This window comes from Acomys russatus, chromosome 9 (assembly GCF_903995435.1).
Source record: "Acomys russatus chromosome 9, mAcoRus1.1, whole genome shotgun sequence".
In the NCBI taxonomy this organism is placed as follows: domain Eukaryota; kingdom Metazoa; phylum Chordata; class Mammalia; order Rodentia; family Muridae; genus Acomys; species Acomys russatus.
This window is the reverse complement of record NC_067145.1, coordinates 58,343,992-58,362,319: the sequence shown is the minus strand read 5'-3', so window position 1 is coordinate 58,362,319 and position 18,328 is coordinate 58,343,992. Positions and strand designations below refer to the sequence as shown.

Sequence of the window (18,328 nt, the reverse complement as noted above, 5' to 3'; positions counted from 1 at the left end):
ATGTGCTATGTGTATGTGTGTGTATATTACTGTGTGATAAAGACTATGATTCAGAGGAATTTCCAAGACCTGATGTGATGGTCATATTCATCGTCCAGGTGACTGGGTTTGGCAACGCTTCTGAGTGTGTCAATGACAGTATGTCCAGGTTTAGCTATGGAGGGAAGGCTCACTCTGGATGTGGCAGCACGTCCCCTGTAGCTAGGGTCCCAGATTGCATACAAAGGAGAAAGTGAGGCATATACTCGCATTAGTTCTTCTTTGCGTCCTGAGTATAAATTCAAGTGCGACCCGCTGCCAGGCATTTGTCACCATGATGGACCTTGCCCTCGATGGTGTAACCTTCCTTTCCTACATTGTTTTTGTCAAGGATTCTGTCATAGCAGTGAGAAAAGTAACAGATGCATGACCCGACCTGGCTTATTACTATTGTGATCAATGCGTCATCAAGGCTGTTGAGTCACGCAACCAGACAGAGTGGCCTCCCTTCAGTCTCTTCTGAAGGGGGTGAGACAGTTATCTAATTTCTCCAGTTACTGGAAGGAAACATGACAGCTGAAGTGGAGAGCGCGCGGGTGGGGAGCAGTAGATCTCCCAACACCCTGTGGCAAACAGCAGTCAACGCACAAAAGGTTCCCATGGACTTGGCCCCAAAACTATTTTCAGGCATATTCCTTAAAACTTAGCGTGAAAATATAGACAATGTTTAGAGTGCTTAAGGCCTTAACAGTGGCAATGAAAATATGATCTGGGTGCTCAGATACCTTGATGTTCATGACTGGAGAAGGGTCAAATATATTCCTTAGTTGCAGAGGCTTTCTAGTTGTCACTTTCTTGAGGGCACAGTCCCTCAGAGAAAAGGTAGCAGGAGCCTGAGGTAAGTGGTCACACCTATCCACATCCAGGTGGTAGAGAGCCATAGCATACTTTCTCCTTTTTATCAATCGTGCCATTTACATGTAGGTTGGGTCAGCACCTTGGCTAAGATAATCCAGAAAACCCCTTACATACATTTTCTGTGATTTGTCTCCCATCACAGACTTCATAAGGTTCCCCCACTAAAATCACAGTCTTGGCTCAAAAAGCTGAGAGTTAAGGAGAGAAGGAAACAGGAGACAGAGGGGAGGACATCCTATTGGGACTCTAGGTGAGAGAAGCATGGGAGAATGGGGAAATAGAAGGATCCAGAAGGTTCTAGAAACTTACAAGAAGAACATTATGATGGGCAGATCTGGGCCCAGGGGTCCTACTCAAACTATGGCACCAGCCAAGGACAATACATGCAGTAAACTTCGAACCCCAATGGACAGTACATTCTCCACAGTTGAGTGGAGAGTGGGGACTGACTTTCACAGTGGTGGCTCATATTTGACCACGTTCCCTGAATGGGGAGGCCTGGTGGCACTCAGAGAAAGGATAGCAGGCTACCAAGAAAAGACTTGAGCATATACAGGAGGAAGAGGTCCCCCTCAGTCACAGTCATAGGGGAGGGTAGTAAGGGGAAAATGGGAGGGAGGGAGGAATGGGAGGATATAAGGAATGGGATAACAATTGAGATGTAATGTGAATAAATTAATAAAATATTTTTTAAAAGTTAAGAAAAAATAAGTTGTAGATGATATGCAAGGGTACTTAGGGTTTTCGGATTAAGTGGGACAAGGTCACGTTCTGTTTGGAAAAGGAATGTAGTTTGTGCACAAAGTGGAGAGGGGTACAGTTAGCATTTAAGAGGCTGCCACAGTTTCCTATTTCCCAGAAGAAAACCTTTAGATGGAGAGGGTTGAAATGAAAAAAGAATGCTGTGTCGTACACAACGAGAGGTGTCACCTTCCCTGTGACACAGGCCAATAGGAGGGAGCCCTTAGGCTTGCTCTCATGTGACTTTGTGACTGGAGGGAACTGTTACCTGGAGTGCACTGCTCTTCCCTCTTCAAAGCATTGCTTCTGTGGTCCAGCCTTTCATGACAGAAGTAACCACGGGCACTGGCATTGCCCCGGCTCTGCTCTGTGGTTATTAGGCGCCTGGAATAGTGTCTGCTTCCCCCCTCCTCCCTCCTCCTCTCCCCTTCCTCTCTCTCATTATTGCTAGGATTTCTTTCTAATCTTCTTTGAAATACCTTTTCCTGTTCCTTCTTTTCATCTCATATTTTTGATTAGTTTACCTTTGAATAAATAACAGCCCTTTTAAAAATATGTAGAGTCTGAGGAGATGGCTCAGTGTTTTAAGAGCAGATGGGTTCAATTCCAAGCACTCACATGGCAGCTCACAACTGTCTCTAACTCCAGCTCCAGTGGATCCAAGACCGTCACACAGACACCATGCATGCAGAATACCAATGCACATAAAAGAAAAATATATAAGTCATTTTAAAAAGTGTGGGGAAGAGGGGAGCAGGAAGTGGAGAGGGGGAGAGGGAGAGGGAGAGAGAGGGAGAGGGAGGGAGAGAGGGAGAGAGAGAGAGAGAGAGGAGAGAGAGGGAGGGAGAGAGAGAGAGAGAGAGAGAGAGAGAGAGAGAGAGAGAGAGAGAGAGAGAGAGAGAGAGAGAGAGAGAGAGGAGGCCTATGCATGCCACAGAACCTATATGAGGAGGTCAGAGGAATTCTGGGACTCAGTTTTGCCTCTACCATGCTTTGAGACAGAGTCTTACTTCTGCTGCTTCTTTACTTACTCCAGACTAGGTGGGATTTTTCAGGGGGGGGGTTACTTAATTTTTCTTCGGTATGTAGTTATCATCCACATTGTTGAATTTATTCTTTTACTTCCCCCTTCCTCATTCTGAACCGCCTTAATAAGTCTTAGCACAATTGTGATTTCACCGAAGACTCCTTAATATCTTTTAAACTTTAGTAATTATTTCCTCCTTTTGATCCTTTTAAAAAATTTAAAATAGCTTCTGGTTGTCAGTACATCTATATTTTATGTTTTTCTTATTTCTTCATCCTTTTGTTTGTAGTGATTTTCACATTTTAATGTTTCTTTTTCTTTCTCTACCTTCCCTACTGTCTTTTCTTCTTCCTTTCTCTCCCAATCTCAGGCTCGAACCCTTGACTAGATAAGTGCTCTGCCACTGACCTACACCCCTAGCTGCCTGCTTTTGAGACAGGCTCTATTTACATATGTAGCCCAAGGCTGGTCTCAAACTCATAGTCTTCCTGTCTTCCTTTCTAAGGCTGGGATTCTAGACATGTACCACCAGGCCCAACTAATACCTTTAATTTCTTGATCATCTTAAATTAATATTGTCCTTTTCTTTTCTATTGGCATTTTAATTGTCAGCAATGTGAGATGCTAGAAGGTGACAGAGAAAGAGAATGCAACACATACAAGAGGAGACAAGTATTTTTCCTATTTCTGGTCATTCCTAGAATTTTTAGTGTTAACAGTCCTTAATAACACAGCTGTAAAGGGATCCATACAATAAATGCTTTCTATTACCCCAAGCTCAGATTTCTAGTGGAATTTATCCTGAGAATTCCAGAAGCTCACAGGAAAAACTTTCCAGGGAAATAGTAATTCTGTTTGTGCAAATATATTTGACTCATTTCTTCTAACACAGTGGATAGTCCCCAAGACATTTCAGATTGTAAACTTTATGGCCATTTATTTATCTTGATAGTATTTCTTGGTACTCTCTAGTTATCAGCTACATTTGGTTTATATAGAGATGCGGTGGGTGGTAAGAGAGGATGCAGACTCGGTGTTCATGCAGGATGTAGCACTGGGAGCATCTGAAGGCAAACAAACCATAGCAACAGATCTATCTCCAGAGCTATTACAGCTAATAGTCTGGTTGTTGCAGGCTACACTCTCTTCCAAGTTCCTTAGAGAGCTATCTGACAGGTGCTGTGAACCTGCAGAGAAGAAAACCAAACTCTGGTCTGCAGGATTTCAAAATGCCTTTAAGAAAAGATGACTAAGTCAAGCCTGTGATGCCTAGGAGAGGTCAGGGGTCCACACGGCAAGCATCCTTGGGATCCCAGGGAACCTTAATAAGGCTCAGACTTGGAGGAACGTTATGTATATGGACAGAGAAGAAAGGATTAGAACCTTCTGATGCTTGTCAGGGAGGCTAGATTTACTCCATGAGCACCAGGGAACGGTGGTAGAACATAACACACAGGAGTGAGATTCCCAGACCTGGGTTGAGAAGGCTGCTTCCTGCTGCATGGGGCACCACTGAGAGTGATGGAAACCACTGAGGCAGTTTAGGATTGAGATAGCAGAGGAAAGAAAGGATGGAGTAAAGAAACAGACGTCTAAGTGAGTGAATTAACAAAACCTGGTTCTAGCTGAGCTCAGCATCCGGAGGAATAAGTAAGAGATGAGCACGCAGACTCCAGGACCGCCACGGGCAAAGGCCATGCCAGCTACCGAAGCCAAGTCTGGCTTCATGATTTCACCGCATGCTGCCCATAGTCAGGATGAAAGGCAGGGATGGCTTTCCATTCTGGAGGTCAAAGGTGGCACTCTGAGCCCACGTACCAACAAAAAGGTGAAACTTGACCCTTACACTCAAAGGCCAAGCCTCTGAGTCTGTGTTCTAATGAAAAATGGTAAAACTGGCCTTGAGACCAATCTGAGTTTTTGGTTACATGGCTGGGTACTTCAGATGGTTCAGCTTATATGACAGTACAGAGTGGCCTCGTAATAGCTTCCTTGGCTTCTGTTTCTCCTTAGTCTAGACCAATGGTTCTCAGCCTTCCTAATGCTGTGACCCCTTAATACAGTTCCACACGCTGTGCTGACCCCGACCACGAGCTTATTTTGTTGCTACTTCATGAGCTGTAATGTAAATATCTGATATGCAGGAAATCTGATATATGACCCATGTGAAAGGGTTGTTAGATCCCCTAAGGGGTCAGGACCCACAGGGTTGAGAACCTCTGGTCTAAAGCAACTTGCTTAATCTGGTGCCAACATATCTTGGTGACAGAGTGAATTATAGTTGGTGGAAAACAGGAGCTAGATGTACACCATGCATTGGAAATGTGACGTTTGTGTACATGTTTAGGTTTCCCAAGCTGAGCTATTTCTATTACTTTCCAGGGAGTACTAAGGAGACAGCAGCTCATAAAGTGTTTGCTATGAGGATCTGAGTTTGATTCCTTAGAATCCATGTAGGAAAGCTGGGTGTTGGCAGCATGTGTCTATAATTCAGTGCTGGAGAGGTAGGGACAGGAGGATCCTTGGAGCTTGCTGGCTCCCCAGGCTAAGGGAATCAGTGAGATTCGGTGAGACACTGTCCTACTGAGCAAGGTAGAGAGTGATTGAAGAAGAAACTCACTATTGACTTCTGACTTCCAGAAACACACATGTGCACATACATCTATACACACTCATGCACACAAGCAATGCACGTACACACATACACACACTCTCTATATAAACATTCATGTGCCACATGCACATACATGAACATGTACATACATGCATACATATCCATGCATGCTAACCCCTTTCCCAAAGTAAGGTAGCTCTACCAATCAGTGTTGCCAGGAAAGCTAGGTTTATAGCTGTTGTGCTAGCCTAGTTATTAATGTCCCCTTGCATTCTCAAAAGTGTCCCACTCTGGACACTTATGATAGTTAGCCCTTTCCAGAATTACCCATGAATAAGGCCACTCAGCTGACCTATAAAGTACTTTCCGGTTCTTACAGTGTCATTGCCACTGGCTCATTTCACAAGTAGAGACAAATGAGGTTCCTACAAGTTAATCCATTAAGGTTATATGACAAATTGGTAAGGGAAGCAGGTTCACCCTGGCCACACCCCCACATGTATTAGACTGCCATCATAATGTGCTAGGATGCATGCAGGCCACAGGGTCACTCAACAAATGATGTTCCTATCTTCTGAAATGCACTGTCATGGCTCAGGGCCACTTACCCTTCCAGTGTCAGCTGAGTCAACACTGACAACTCTGGGACACTATATCAGATACCCCAAGTGTTGGTGCTCCTATAGGTCGGCCTCCTATAGAACATGTGTATGATCATTCTATGCATGTCTACCAGGAAATCTGGCATATCTGCCACCCTGCTATAATGGCTGGAACAGAACTCTAGCCTTTGTAGAGAGGTCAGCAAGGAAATAGGCAGAGGAGTAAAATAGTTGCATCCTCGCCTATAAAGATGCTCACCCCATAGTCACTCTTCTATAAAGTCTCCGGACCACATATTCAGAGTTACTGAGAACTGATACTAGGCAGCTTCATTCCTCACAGCACTCATTTCTGCATTAGAAGCTCCTGCATAGAGCTTCGGCCAACTGCACAATAGAGGGCTCTCAGTTTGCCTTTTAGGAGCCCTTCCTAGTCATAAGTCCATGGTCTGTCCATGAATAGTAGCCCTTCCAGTGAATTTGAGCTAGCAAAAGGCATGTAAGCACAAGATGAGATAGGAGGAAGTAATGGAGTGAAGGGTAGCCCTGCCTCGCAGATCCCTGGGATCAGGCAGCTAACAATTTGATTCAGAGTTAATTGGTTAGCGCACCAAGCCTGTTGAGGATGACTACATTCAAAATCAGGAAAGAGTAGTAGTTGGCTAGGATGGAGAGTGGTCAGAGGGGTGTGACGTCATTGGTGGAGATGTAAAGTGATCTAACAACTCTGGGAAACAGTGCAGCGGTTTCCGTATAACTCTCAAATGTGTGTAGAATTGCTGGAAGATCCAGAAATCCCACAAAGGAAGCAGCTGCAACATCTCAAACAGATGTTTGGACATCTGCTCTGATGGCTCTTCTTGACTGTCAATGCTATGGGATTTACAGTCACCTAGAAAACCAGTCTTTGGTGTTTCCAGAGATGTTTAACTGAGGGAGGGGGTGCCTCACTCTGAATGTGCGCCGCACAAGCCTGTGGGCTGGGGTCCCTGAATGGACAAAAGCGTGGACGAGAATGGAGCATCAGCATCCACTTCGCTGCTTCCTGACTGCGGATGCGACGTGACCAGTCAACTCAGGCTCTGCTGCCAACCCACTCCTAACATGATGAACTAACTACACCTTCAAGCCATGAGCCCAAATCAACCCTTTCTTCTTCAAGTTGCTCTTCACAGGTGCTTTGTCGTAGCAACAAGAAAGGGATAATATGCCTGTGTGTTTGTAGCACCACCTGCAACAGAGAAAGGTGGACACAATTGATCTGACCCTCAGCCGATTAATAATTAGGCACTGTGGCATAGACACACAACTGAAAACATCCAGTCTTTAAAACCAGGAAATGTATAACATTTGCTGTAACATGGATAAAGAATGTTGAGTGAACTCAGCTATGTGAAAACAACCAGCCAGTAAAAGACACATCCTTTCAGGAACCTAGACAAAGGTAGCAAGTGGAATTGTGGTTCCCAGAGGCTGATCAGAGCAAGGGAAACAATGTGTATAGTTTTGTAAGATGGTGAGAGAGCTCCATGGGACTAGTTCAGAGAGAGTTCAGTGGGTAAGAAGCTTCCTCCACAGGCTTGAGGACCTGAGTTCCTATGCCCAGAATCCACGTAAAAAGCCAAGTCATCTGTATGTTCCGAAAAGTGGAGGCAGAGGGGGAGGGAGGGGAGACTCCCAGACCCCACAAAGCCAGGCAGCCTAGTGCAAAGAGGAGGTTTTTGTTCAGGGAGAGAGCTCATCTCAAGGCAGTAATGAAGAGTGAGGAAGGTGCTTCCTAAAGTCTCATTCTGGCTTCCACATGTGTGAGAAAAGGCACATGGATACACAACCATGTGTGTACCCCACATGCAAGCACATCCCATAACGCACAGAAGAAAAGGGCTTACTGGACTGAAGTGATGGTCACACAGTGCTGCCGAATCATTCCTTTAAAAGTGGTAAAGAGGAGGCTGGAGAGGTGGCTCAGGTGTGAGGAGCAGTTGCTGATCTTCCAGAGGATGCTAGCTCAGCCCCAGCACCCGCACGGTAGCTCACCACCTGCAACTCCTGTCCCAGGGGATCAAACCCCCGCTCCAGCCTGCATGTGCTGCACAGACATGCACACAGGCAAAATACTCATGCCCATAACATAAAATTAGGCTAATCTTTTTTAAGAAGTTAAGATGGTCAATTTTATGTACTTTTTTTTTTAATTGGTAGGTGGCCTGACATGTAGTTGACAGCAGGGCTTAGGGGTGGGTCAACCCTGACTCTTCCTCTTACAAGTTATAAAACCCGGGCAAGTGACTTAGCTCTCCTGAGCCTTACTTTCCTCTTCTGATTATAAGGACTTTTATGAAGATTCAACATGACAATAATTTGTAATTAGCATATAAGTCATAAATAATAATGATCCTTTGCTGCTTTTTGTTGTTGTTGTTTTGTTTTGTTAGGGGCCTTGAACCCATTATGCAGCCAAGGATGACTTTGAACTTTTGCTTCTGTCTTCTACCACCTGAGTGCTGGGATTACAGGCTTACAGTACCGTGGCTGGTTTATGCATAGGATGGAAGCTAGGGCTTCAAGGTCATTACATAGTGAGTTTGAGGCCAACCTTGAACACTTAATCTTCTCTCTTCAAAGTGTTGGGATCTCAAGTAAATACAACTCCTGGTCTTAAGTGATACTATATTATACAGTGAAAAAACAGATATATGTACATATACATATGTGTATGTGCATACACATATATAATACATATATACATATATATGCCCCAAGTTAAATTTGTAATTAAAAGTATCAGTGTTAGTCTTACAACATAAAATAGCATTAAGTTCATTCCCTTTTTCTAATATACTATTTTTATTGCTCCTTTGTGAATTTTACATCTGTACACTGTATTCTGATCATAATTCTCCCCTGTTCCTCCCTGAGAACTCCCAGACTAATCACTAATCCCCTCAACTTCATGTGCTTTTTAGAATTTTATTCTTGAGATTATAATATAATTAAAATATTTCTCCCTCCCGCCAAACCCTCTCATATATCCTTCCCCACTCTCCTTCAAATTCATAGCCTCTTTTTTCATTAATTGTTATTTCATGCATATATGTATAAACATACATATTCCTAAATATAACATGTTGAGTCAACTCATATTTTCTTTTAGTAATCCAGAATCTAATTAGCGCTTTCTGTATAACTATGGATATTCAGTCATCCACTGAACCTACTAAGGGTCACCCCTTTGAAGAAAACTGGTTTTCATTTTTCTTGGGCCATTAACTGCCAGTAGCTTCTTAGATGGGGCAGGGCCTGAGCTTCTCTCCTTTCCTCGTCGGACCCTCCTGGCTGACTTGACCTTGTAGAGGTCTCTTCCTGGCAGCCAGAGTTGCTGTGCATTTTTCTCAGAGTAGTAATTTTGTTATGCCCTGAAGACACAGCTCTGTTCTGGTTGTCATATCCTGTGGGTCTTACAGTCTGTCCTTCTGTCCCCTGTTCCATGATGGTCCCAGAGCCTGTGTGCGGAGGAGGTGTGACATAGATGTCCCACTTAGAGAGAGAGATGTCTCACTCTCTGTGGCTCAGTCATTGCATCAAGACTTCTAGCATCTCCTTTCTAAGCATCATTGCAGCCAGTCTAGCCTGTTCAAGTCAGTTCTAGGTAGGTAATACAGAAGTTGTGAGAGTTACAGAAGCACGATACAGCGCCAGAAAACTGAATTAAAAAGATATTTCTTGGCAAAGTTAGCAACATCTTTCATCTTCACCTACCAGACTTTTGTACAGTCATGTTCTGATTACTATGTCATCTCAATGTATTCTTGGGGAGGTGGGTGAAAATACAAGGTCTCAGAAATTGGACCTATCTCATCTGAGCCCAGAATCATAGATTTTTGCTCTGGGATTAAATTGCCATTTATTTTAAGTCTAAGCATTGGCAACACGCCTGTCTCCAGGTTGCTAGAATGTGTTAGCTTTTGAATTAAGCTAACAGCATTGATGATAATCACAGCCAGAGCAAATGAGAGCAACAAAGTTTGGGCTGGGGATGTGGCTGGTAGATAGAGTCCCTACGTAGCATGCAGGAAGCCCCCGGTTCCACCCCGAGCATAAACCAGCACTCAGGCAGTGAAAAACAGGATCAAAAGTTCAAAATCATCCTGAGATACAAGATACCCCTAGCAAAATAAAACAAACAAAAAGTAACAAAGGATCATATTATTTGTGAGCTATATGCTAATTATAAATTACTGTCATATTTGATTTTCATAAAAGCCCTTATAATTAGGTATCCTTATTCTCATCTTTACACTGAGGGAAGTATTTTTGAAACTTAAATATTTAGCACTATAAAAAGAAATCACCTGATCAAATCACACACACCTTTGATTACAGCACTGGGGAGGCAGAGACAGGTAGATCTCTGTGAGTTTAAGGCCAGCCTGGTCAACAAAATGAGTCCAAAACAGCCAGGGCTCTTGTACACAGAGAAACCCTGTGTTAAAAAAAAGAAAGGAAGGAAGAAAGAAAGAAAGAAAGAAAGAGAAAACAGAACTGGAAAAAGTATAAGAAAAACAAACTAATTAATAAGAAAAAAATCACCTGAAATCAAATACAAATTTATAAGCGAGCTGTCACACTTGGTTAATACTTGGGCAACATTCATGGGGCAAACAACGTAATCAATAACCCTAAGTCATTAAATACATTAAAAAATGGGGATTCTAATTAATTCTGATTTCTATGAGAAAGAAAGGCAAACGCACCATAATGAACTATTACTTTAGAAGGAGGTTTACTCTCGGTGTCTGAAATTAAATTATAGAGTTAGACCAGAAGCCTACATTCCTGAAAGACAATCCTGGGTCATGACTCCAGCAACATCATTATCCGGAACTTTCGGTCTCTTCCACACATGAGAAAAGGAACTATGTCAGAATGAGAAATCTTTATAGAAATGAGCAGAGGCCAACAGTCATTTCAGAGAGTGCCCAAGGCCTGCTGTGACCAAGAGAGGAAGGAGTGTTGAGAAAGATCCCTGAGATTCCACAAAAGCTGGATTTGAATCAGCAAACAGCACCCCGGCCAGCCTTGGAAGAGAGGAGAAAACTGTCCCAGAGGCTGCACTGTGCGGCTACACATACAGTGTGTTTAGCAGCCCTGCTGTAGAAGGTGGTGTTAGAGGGAGAACAGGTGTTATCAGTTTGCCCAAGAGTCACTGACATCCTAAAGCCACCATAACGCCAGGCAATGGAGGAGAAAACCTGACAAGACAGCAGGCTTCAAGGATCTTCCTGAGAATTTGCGTTTTAAAGTGTAGATGGCAATCATGGGACTTGGAATTAAAAACTATTGATGCTAGAAAGGTTACCCTTGGGACAGGCTATAAGAGCTCCTGTGGGGCGGGGGGGGGGGGGGGGGGGGGGGGGGGGAAGGGGAGCGGGACGACAACAGTGATAGAAACTGAAGCAAAGCCCCTTCATTTAGATGGAGTCGTTCAACTTGCAGGGAACCGTGTAGGTTTCAGCTCTTCCTAGGCTAAATCATCAAAGACATTCAGTCAGCAAGAGAAACAGCCTAATGAGATCTTTCTGTGGTAGACACCTGCATCAAACAATGGCACTGATCTCTGAGGGATTTTAAACAGCTGTGCATAAACTTCAAAAGTAATTTGCAACCAAATTAGTAAATGTCACCCTTCTTCCCACAAGACACAGCATTTTTTTTTTAAAGAGAGGAAGCATCTACAGTAAGCCTGCCATTTTACACATTATCACAGATAAGTTGGGGGTGGGGTGAAGATGGTGATCTATAAAGTTGGGGTGTGGAGTAGGGTGAGGCACTCAAGATCCTAGGAATAGAGTTTCTCTGGCAAGCAAACAACCCCTGGGGAGGAAAGACGCAGTGGTGGGCATGACTTTATTCTAGAAGGAATAGAACAAAGGCAAGAAAAATGCATGGAGCCACTAACTGACTCCTGAATCCCGACTTTAAATTCTCTTTTGCTAAATGAAAGGGATGGATGAGCTGGAGCTGAGAAGACAAGGCAGCCTCCCCACGTCTTGTCTGAGGCCCATCCCACAATTCTTCCGTCTAGGTTTGTGTTCTGGAAAGGCACCTGCAGCTTAAAGGACTGGAGCTTGGGCACAAATGGTCCATTTTTCCCACTAACAGCCTGAGGGCCCAGTCTCGGTCTCTCCACCCTCCCATCTCCACACATCCACAGCTGTGTCACCACTGAATAATCTTTTATTAGCACCACAGCCAGCCCACATAGAGGCAGGACAGCCCAGAGGACAGGGCAACCCTGTGACGTTCCCCTTGCACAAAACACCAGAACCACCAAAGTTCAGCCAGACAGTGGACTTCTTTCCACGCCCACAGGGAGTCATTAAAGTAGCCATCTGATTAATTCCAGCTCTTTAAAACTCCAGGGAACAAAGAGGTGACATGTATTTAACAAACTGTATTTTGTTAACATGTGGCCCTCAAGTCTGGAAGACAATCTTTCTCAAGGTTACAGGAGTGAATATCTCAACTTTTAAAAACATGCAAACAACTTATAGTCATCCCTGGGCCCTAAAAACAGAAGAAACAAAAATCTAAGTGCTTCAACAAATTCCCAGAACAGGAGGACAGGTCTCCTAGGAAAGAACACACTTCTTACAAGAATATGGTTGGGTTTTTTTGTTTGTGTGTGTGTGTGTGTGTGTGTGTGTGTGTGTGTGTGTGTGTGTGTGTGTGTAAAGTTGCCACTGTTTTCCTTTTCCTAGCCTGCCTTTCCTCTGGTACTAAGGAAAAGCAGAAAGAAGGAAGCGCCTCCCCATCCCTGACCCCAAGCCTCCACCTAGTCAAGGTAGCCAGCATACAAGAAACCAAGGACCTGAGAGCCTCAAAGTTGGCCTTTTTCCGATTTCGTTTTCACCCCCGCTCACAAAGACAGTCAGTCCTCTGACCTTTCCTGGAACACTTGCAGGGGACACTCGGGTGGCCCTTCGATCCCCGGGTCCTTGGCACCTCCAGCCCGTTCTCTCCTCGGTGGTGACTTGGGGCCCCGGGTCCTACCTGGTGTCGCGGCCACCGTCCCAGCGCAGCGCCACTGTTGCTCGGAAGGCGGGGATTGGCGCAGGCCTGGCGACCCGGGGGGTGCTCCAGGCGGGCGAGACCGGCCAGAGGGCGCTCGCCAGGCCGGCTCAGGGACGAGCGCCCGGTAGCGTTCCGCGAGCGCTCCCGGCCTTCCTCTTGCCGGTCCTGTCCCCACCCTCCATCCTCACGCCTCACTGGCCACTTGTCGCTCTGCCACGACTGGGACCCGGAGGCTGCAGGAGGTCTGGGTGGTGCAGCGCCTGGCGGGGAGCGACGCAGCAGGCGGCGCGGAACAGGACGGACGTCCCAGCTTCAGCCGCCTGAGTGCCAGGAAGCGAGACGCGAGAGCAGTCTTCTCTCACTGAGCTGAAAAACCGTAAATGAGCCGCGGGTGGGAAGGGCTAAGGTCACTGGTAGAAAGAAGTGTTTTTATTTAATCCTCTTTGCATCACAAAGGACTTGCAAGTGTTGCTTTTGTTTTGTTTTGGTTTTTAATTACCCATGGAGCCTGATTGGGAGCAGCTCTGTAGTGGTGTAAGAGGCTTCTTGAGTCTTCTGTGATTTTGACGTTTAGGACTGCTGCTAACTTTACAGCCCTCAAGCAACAACTTTGCGTCTCTACAGTGTACTTGTCTTCTTTAGGAACTTTTATGCCATGTTGCTAATTTGCATGATGATCTTAAACCAGGGGTGATAGATTTCCCCTTACCCAGTAGAGTTTCATTTTTATTGCTGTAGTAGAAGAAAACCAGATTAGTATGAGAAATTAAATAGTGATTCGTTTCTACACCACCCTTCTCCATGCTCTCTGCAGCAAGCTTCTGATTGCTGACATACAAAACACCATCTTTAAATGACCCCAAGGTTCTAATCTACAAATGAAACATGGAGACCCAGAAGTGCTTGGTGATTTGATTAAGTGGTGTTCCGGGCGGGCTGTGTTAAGAAGCCACACATGATGACTTTTTCCTCTAATGTATACAAATCCATCAAAGCTAATGCACACATTTTTAAAGGTTACAAAAATATTTGGTCAAAATTAACCCACTTTTGCCGGTTGTTGATACCTAAGCGCTGACTTGGCTGCACTTCCAGCCCTGAGGAATAATGACATTGTCTCATCAGAACATGGAAGTCTAGCACATAGTAGTAGGCCTGCATTATATTCTGGCTGTTACATTTGGCAGAAAAAGTGTGTTGTGCCTGGGAAGAAGCTCACAGAGCTGGAAGAATGGCTCCCCACTTCAGCCTGTGTGTGTGACTGCTGAGGATTCCCTTGTTCAAAGGCAGCGGTTTGCCTGGCTTCTCCAGCCAACCTTCAGTGGAACCTGCTGGGTCGGGGAGAAATGACAGAGAGATTACCCAGCTGTGTCAGAAGTCAGTAAACATCTGATTCCCTGTGACTGTGTTTCCCACTGAGTGTTTTAGGAGATTAAATACATGCAGGGGCTCAGGGAAGCTTGTGTGTCCTCTTATTAATTATTTAAAACATTTAGATTACTGAGGACTAGACTTCCACCCTTGCTGATGCTACGCAAGCACTGCACTGCTGACCTACCTCCCCACTGTGGTTCTATTAATTAGTGTTCAGTTTCTTTTAAAAGGTTACAAATGACATGACGTTGGCAACGTAGTAAATACTTATGTATAGTAGGTTCTTTGGCAGGCAGATGGAGATACGTTGTTCATTTTACCTTCACAATCTAATAAAGTAGCTAACACCATCATCACTATTATGGTGATCTTCAGATAACACATAAAAATGCTGCTTAGAAATATTGTTTAGTGTACTCAAGACTGTACAGTCTAGAAAGGATCAAAGCCAGGAGCCAAGCCTTGAGCACCCTTCAGCATCCCTCTTAAGCAAGGCTGAGCACAACCTCCATCTCCACAGTACTCATTTTAGTATTTGGCTTCCACTGCTACAGAACCTCTGGGTTTGGAAGGCCTGTGGTACTCTAATAACCTATAACTGTAGAGTTTGACAGTTAGAAGTTCATTGCCCTGAAAGCTGCCTCTTCTGAGTACTATTCTCGCAGAACATTTATTTTTGCTTTGGCCTTAAAAGTGTATTTAAAACAAAAGACTGTAGCTGTATTACTTTTCTATGTCAAGTAGAGTAGGACCCTGTAGACTGTTTGGCCTCCATACACTGCAGGACTAACTCTTTGCCTGCCCAGGCCGCAGACGTTTCCTTTCTATCAGACTTTTCTCTCCCTTGTTTCAGACCCACATCTGCTGCTCAGAATTCTTCACACCTTTGTTTCCTGGAAGAGGAAATGGCATTTCCGGGAGAGGATGGTGTGTGGGTGGTAGATTCTACCCATCGTGTTAAAAACACCCTAACTTTCAGTTGTGTGTTTCTTTTCTCCTTGAGCACCTGCCCAAAAGTTTCCCAGAATTGCACTGAGTTCAGAGTGGGTCAGTTCCTTTATTCCACCTGCGAAGGATGGGGTCCTGGCTCTGGACTCTGAAGGCCCCAGAGCTAAGGAACTAGGGATTTGAAGTGCCATCTTCCTGGACCTGCTGCAACTTGGAATTCAGGAAAGAACTCCCAAGCATCCTTTGCTTTCCTCTTGAACTTGGTTGATGATTGTGGGTCCATCTGCTACGGATGCCACCCTTTGCACCTTCCTGTGGAATTAGCCTTCCTTAAGGGATTCAGGATAGAAAGTACAAAGAACATTTTCTAGTTTGAGCCTCAACTTGGAAAACAATGGTATTTTGGAAAAGTAGGATGTTGCAAACACAGACAACTTGAGGACAATGTCATGAGACAAGGACATTTCTCTCTACAGAAAAATCACCCCTTGGAGGACATCAACCCAGATGATTTTGTGAAATCTTTGGCATCCAGATATCCTCTTTTCAAAGCCTGGCAGAGACTGTTTGCAAGTGGCCTACCTTAGTCTCCTGAAGGAATCGGAGTATCATGAAATATTTTAACCAAAGACTCAAGTGACATGTGTAAGCTAGTATCAATTTATTCGGAATGTGTGAGAGTTATGAATAAGTAAAAGTGACAGAGACACAAACAAAATTGAGCGTTTTAAACCCAGCACGGGCAAGTGTTTGCTGCTTTTCTTTTTAATATTACTGTATAGTCTGCGCTGAAATTTTATTTATTTATTATTCATTAATCTTACCCAAAGAGATCTTTAAACCTGGAAGCAAACATTGAATTTTGCTGGGAGTAACTTAACTCCAGTTGCTGGAGTTTTTGTTTGCTCACTATGTCTGATTCTTGAGGCAGAGTGTCATGAAGGCCTAGTTGGCCTCCAACTCCTTACATAGCTGAGATGACCTGGAATTTCTGATCCTTCCGCAAGCAAATTCCCGAGTCCCCAGTTTACAAGCCTGCATCAGCAAACCAGCCCACATTGCTGTTGATGGTAAGAGTGCCGTCAACCCTTCAGACTGTGAGCTGGAACAACGAAAAAGGAAAGCAATTTAATCTAAGAAAATAAAAGGAAAATAGTTACATATTTTAAAAAAAATTTTACGATTTGGATATTTATTCACTCAACATGCTTAGAAATGTTGAAGGACTTTATAAACGTGGGTGAGGTAAGGCAGGTAGGTACTATCTCTTCACTTAAGAAAAAGATGATGGTGATGAGGAACTATTAACTAAAGGTCACCGTGCCTTTCCTGAGTATGTCAGGGCATGGGGTTTTGTAAAAAGCCCCCAGACATGTGTAATGTCCTCTTTATTTTATAGATGATACAGTGCAGCTGTAAAGTCTAAACAAATGATTCCCCAAGTCTGAAGAGCCAATAATTTATAAGATAGATCTGGTTAAATTCATAATAAACTTTCCATCAAACAAGACAAATGTTGGAATTATACCCTGACTCAAATCAATCCATTTAGAGCCTAAGGAATTTGCCCACCGATTCCTAAAGGTAGAAGTGGATCATATTCCACAGATACACTTTGAAAATTAATGTTTTTTAAATTTTCCTATGAAAGGCATTATGATAACTATCTCTAAACAAATAGTCTTTAAAGTTAAATATACATATCTCAACTCTTCATCTGTTTAATAAAAACATATTTTATAGCTAAAAAATTAGAGAAAGATAAGAAGAAGAAAAAATTAGCTATAATTCCTTAGCCCAAACAGCTAACATTTTATTTATGCCTAATTTTTCTTATTTTCAAAATTACTTTTCCTGGTTGCCTGGTAGTTAATAATCATTACAGAAAAATTTGAAAACTGTAATCATGTATATAAAAGAAAATTTAAATCACTAATAATCTCAAAATGTGAAGATAACTGTTTAAGTCAGAACAGACCTTACCCGTCTTGAGACAGAAGCCAAAGCTTTCTATATCACACAGTTTATAATTTGAATAATAACATTTAAAGTCACTTATTTTTTAAGATTATTTATATATGTATATATACACACACACACATATACATGTCTATGTGTAGTTATGTGTGCTTGTGGACTTCTGTCGAGTCAGGATGAGAGCTTTGGTTATCTTCTTTTATTACTCTCCACATATTCTTTTGAGGCAGGGGTCTCTCTTTAAACCTTGACTCCCTAGCCTGCAATCCAGAAAGCTCCAGGATCTTCCCTCCTCCGGGCCCATCAGAGCTGAGATTTCAGCACTTTGCAGGATGTTCAGCTTGCCACATGTGCTAGGGTCTGTACTAGACCCTCCTGATTTCCCAGCAAGCATTGCTCTCAACTACTGTGCTATCACCCCAGTTCCCTGTTTGCTTTTTAACTTCATATCTTCTTTTCCTTGAAGTTATAAAGATGACTCTTAGACATGTGACTTGAATGCTTGGTTGCTTTGAATGGGACTAGTAGCCATTGTGATCTTTTTGTTGAAGGACAAAAGTTATTCCCACACCCACAATATGCAAAGATTGAGTTATATTACTGTTTCAATCTACCTTATAACTCCCCAGAATGACTTACGGGCTCCAACTCCACAACTGTAACTTGTTTTAAGCTGTTTCCACTGCAGTGAAAAGAAAACTGGATCAAGTGCTTTCAGACAGAGGCTTTGGTTCGGGACCAAAGCAGTCAAGGCTGACCTACCAGGTGAAGTAAATTTGGGCATTACAAGAATTTGGAAAGGCTATGGAAACAGGGGATTAAGTCTTACACTAATAAAGTGTCTATCTAAACATAAATCAGGGTTTCCTGAGAACCTTTGCATCATGTGATATGACCTGCACAAGGGGCTTAAATGTACTTAAAATTGTAACTCAAAAGAGATGCTGGGTAAACTGAGCAAGCTGAAGCAAACCAAGGTACCTACTGCTATACTACCAAGCTTTCACTTTTTTATCCCCAGGAAAATAGTAAGAGACTGAACTAAAAACAAAGAAACACACACACACACACACA

At 43.5% G+C, this 18,328-nt stretch overlaps 1 protein-coding gene across 1 annotated transcript in view; it reads right to left on the bottom strand.

Annotated features, from left to right (window-relative positions):
- The window catches only part of Prkcq (protein kinase C theta), a 132,221-nt gene extending 118,911 nt beyond the window's left edge, over nt 1-13,310 (bottom strand). The window contains exon 1 of the mRNA XM_051151438.1: nt 12,935-13,310. The gene's annotated coding sequence lies outside the window, so the exon portion shown is untranslated. The remainder of the gene's footprint in view (nt 1-12,934) is intronic.
- Between the last annotated feature and the right edge of the window lie 5,018 nt (nt 13,311-18,328).